We start from the raw sequence: 4,257 nt of genomic DNA, 5'->3' as shown, positions 1-4,257 counted from the left end.
CTTTACTGGGAGCTTGCTTATGGTTTCAGAGGCTTAGTCATTGTCATCATGGCAGGGAACATAGTGGTACAATGGCAGGCATTGTGTCCTCAGGCATCAGGGAGGGAAAGAAAGACAGAGAGAGCAAGAGAGCAAGAGAGCAAGAGAGCACAAGCCAGCCTGGAGTGGGCTCTTGAAACCTCAAAACCCCACCAGTAGAGACACATTCTCTCCAACAATGCCACACCTAATCCTTCTCGGATGACTCATCAGTTGGGAACTAAGAATGGAAATATATGAGCCTATGGGGGTTGAATTTTTTTTTAAAGATATTTTCTTTATATACATTTCAAGTGCTATCCTGAAAGTTCCCTATACCCTCCCTCTGCCCTGCTCCCCTACCCACCCACTCCCACTTCGCTTCTTGGCTCTGGCATTCTCCTGTACTGGGGCATATAAAGTTTACAAGACCAAGGGGCCTCTCTTCCCAGTGATGGGCAACTATGCCATCTTCTGCTACATATGCAGCTAAAGATATGAGCTCTGGGGGTACTGGTTAGTTCATATTGTTGTTCCACCTATAGGGTTGCAGACCTCTTCAGCTCCTTGGGTGCTTTCTCTAGCTTCTCCATTGGGGGCCCTGTGTTCCATCTTATAGATGACTGTGAACATCCACTTCTGTATTTGCCAGGTACTGGCATTGCCTCATACCAGACAGCTATAACAGGGTCCCTCCAGCATAATCTTTCTGGCATATGCAATAGTGTCTGGGTTTGGTGGCTGATTATGGGATGGATCCCCGGGTGGGATAGTCTCTGGATAGTCCATCCTTTCATCTTAGCTCCAAACTTTGTCTCTGTAACTCCTTTCATGGGTATTTTGTTCCCTATTCTAAGGAAGAATGAAGTATCCACCCATTGGTTCAATTGCCACACCTTTGCTTCATTTGAAGCTTCTGTGGTGGCCCATTCCTTGTTTAGTAGCATGTAAGTAGCATATCATTTCAAGTCCTTTAAATCTTTCCTAGTAGAAAGGAATCCTGTTTTCTAGACTATGGGGAAATAAAAAGAAGTCTCTTCTAGCTGGGCATCTCTTCTCCACCAAGGTTCCTGTCTTGATCAGAAGTACCAAATGTTACATTGGAACATGATAGTCTTTGTTCTTTGAACAAGATATGGCTCACCTGCTCCCAATTTCCTGCAGATCCACCCCAGAGCAGCCACTCCTCCCTTCCTCTAAATCTTGGGCATTGCCTGCCAGCAAACTCAACTTTCCCTTAGAATTTGCCCTAAATCCATAATGAGAAGTTCATGCTGTTATCCAGTTGAAATGGGAATGCCTATATACATTCTGGTGAACTGCCTCTGCCCAGTTTTGAGTCTTCTTTAAGCTGCTATGCTAACTGCTTTTAATCATTTAGTAACTATTCCCTTTTTGGAAGCATCCTGTGGTGAGGATTCTAGGCCTGACAGTAGCTGTATTCCTTCCAATCTTGAAGGAAGTCATCGAGCATTTTACAACTTCATGATGAAGTCTTAAGAGGAAATTAATTCTCAGTTAGGTTGGGCTGTCCACAGTCTCCCAGGACATTGTACAGTGGGTTGAAGTAAACCTCATTCTGGCTTGTTGCAGCATCTCAGTGTTGCCAAACTAGACAGCGTGAGCCACTGTGCTCTGCTGTGAACTGAGCAAGAGCAATGGAGAGCAGAGTAGAATAGCAGCAGGGGTTCCCTGACTTGATGAGTCAGGCCTGGCCAGGCCACAAGGCCAGTAAGCTCATGGTGGAGTCTTTGCAGCCAAGTTAGCATACTTGTCTCCACCCAACCGTGCTGAATACAGCACAGATTTCCAGAAACTGCCTTACATGTCTCTCTGATCCTAAGAGGGATGTTGAAAAGAAATAAAGAGAGAAAAGAAGGATGAAAGAAATGCAAAGTGGAAGGGAAGACAGGGAGGGACAAGAAAGGAAGCCAGAGAAAGAGGATCAACTTTTGCTCTGAGTGTTCCTGGGCCATGGAAATAAGCTGCGTTGCAATTGTATTTGCATATGGTTAGACAACCAGAATGTGAGTGCCTGACCAATTCAGGGCATGAAGATGATGCCACAACCTTAAGAACCAGGGGTGCTCCCTGCCTCATGGTGTTATCAAAACTTACTCAAAAGGACTTGAAGAAGGTTCCTAAACAGCACAGCAGAAGTAATCACCACTACACATGGATTTATGAAAATGATTAGGTAATTTCCCTCATGCAACTTAATGCCCCAAACCAAAGACACTGGAGTTCCTAAATCTCATTGTGTTATCTACTGCTGCTATCTAAACCTGCTCTCTTACTGAAGCTGACACAGAGCCTGCTGTGGCCTCCCTTTGACAGTGATTAGGTAAGGCTACAGACAGCAGTGCCTCCTAAAGGATACAAAAGGTATGTATGTTCAGTGGACAGAGGGAAAATAAACAGACTCTGACGATTTCAGGGGACAGTGCCAGAACACCTTCCCCCTTGATTATTAAGAAATACAAGGTTATTTAAATAGTATTTATTTATTTATTTATTTATCTTTTGTCTGCGGATGTAGCCCGTATTGGTCTCAAACTCACATTTTTTTCAAGCTCCAGCCTCCCAAGTGTTGGGATTCCAGACATGTACTACTATGCTTGGCTTAATGCTGACTCTTAAACCTAGTTTACTTGGAAAATAATCTTGACTTTTTCCTGTCAATGATAAGGGTAGTTCAATAATTCAGCTTGTTTGTAGAACTAAGTTTGTTTGAGAAGACACTGTAGCTCTATGTGTGTTTTCTGTTTCTTTCTAAAGGAGAAAAGATAATTACCTGGACACGCTGAGCATACTTATAATTCCATTACTAGGAGGCTAAAATAGGAGATCTTGAGTTTTCAGCCAGGCAAGCTGATTACAGAGGAAGACTTTTAAGAGAAGAGAAAGGACTAACTGGAGAAGGGAAAGGAGAGAAAAGAAAAAGGCAGATGTGACACATGGTGGAGCATGGACAAAGTACCTTATATACTAGTATGAAAATGTCCTTATGAAACTCAGTACTATTCAAATAAGTATGCGGCACTCAAAAACACAACAGTGTAAATGACAGAGAACTAAAGAGGGCCCAGGCCCCTGTCATTGGCTTGATGTTAACTTTCTTCTGGGTCATTAAAGGAGAGGACTTTAAAATAGCAAATGCTAGGACATAAAAGGGGACTTTTTTTTTTTTTTGCCAGTGAGTCTTGCACTTTATTGTCGTTGTCGTCTCAGGCCTTGACTGCATACTTATGAAGTGGGTACAGCTGCTCCTTCTGCTACTTACTGATCTTCAGCTTCTCTTTGTGCTTGGTGCGTTGTCCACACATGGCTCTAATCTTCTTGGGTCGTAGGTCCAGGGGCTTTCACTTTTTGCTCTTGTAGAATTTTCTGAGGTTTTCCTTTTAGGTCTGGTTAATGACAGTGAGGGCATGGGCAATGGATTTGGGTACTACTTGTATCTTGGAGAGCTTGGAGGCGGTGCCTATCACTTTGGCAACACTAAACTGGGACAGTTCTACCTTCAGATTGTCCAGTTGTTTCAACAGCTCCTCCTTCTTCTTGCTGAGCAGATCCTGAGATTTAATCTTGGCCATTGCTGAGTTCTTCATGGCTGAGGCCCCTCAGTCGCCTGGTTCGAGAGAAAGAGGAAAGGGCGCGGCTGACTTCTGCAACTGTACTGTTAACTGACATAAACTACCCTAGAGAGATCCTAAAACACTCACATTGGAAGTTTCTTGAGAAGCACATTGCTTATTGTTTGTACATGATGTGTTTATAAAAAGATAAAGAGATATAAGGATATGTTCTATGGAGGTATGGTGAGGTATGGGGGAAGGGGGTACCTCAGCAGGCCCATGTCAAGGCATCCCCTTCCCTTAAGGGACCAGCCACATATATATTGAATAGAATAGAGTTTATTCAGGGCGTGGGGAGGGGAGTTAAGAGGGTAGTAGAGGCGGAGGAAGGGAGAGAAGTGTGTGTGTGTGTGTGTGTGTGTGAGAGAGAGAGAGAGAGAGAGAGAGAGAGAGAGGAAGAGGAGAAGAGAAGAGAAAAGAAGAGAAGAGAAGAGAAGAGAAGAGAAGAGAAGAGAAGAGAGAAGTAGAGGCTGGCCATGGCTAGTAGAGAGAGGGGGGAAGGGAAGGGGGAAGGGAAGAGCCCAAGAGGGCAAGAAAGAAGCCAGAGTAAGAGAGTGGGTAAGCAGTCCCTTTTATAGTGGGCCAGGCCTATCTGACTGTTGCC

At 44.2% G+C, this 4,257-nt stretch overlaps 1 pseudogene; it reads right to left on the bottom strand.

The window, feature by feature from the left end:
• Nucleotides 1-3,245: 3,245 nt before the first annotated feature.
• On the bottom strand, nucleotides 3,246-3,611 carry Gm6373 (annotated as a pseudogene).
• Nucleotides 3,612-4,257: the final 646 nt, after the last annotated feature.

This window comes from Mus musculus, chromosome X (genome assembly GCF_000001635.26).
Source record: "Mus musculus strain C57BL/6J chromosome X, GRCm38.p6 C57BL/6J".
In the NCBI taxonomy this organism is placed as follows: domain Eukaryota; kingdom Metazoa; phylum Chordata; class Mammalia; order Rodentia; family Muridae; genus Mus; species Mus musculus.
This window is presented reverse-complemented; position numbering and strand designations above follow the sequence as displayed.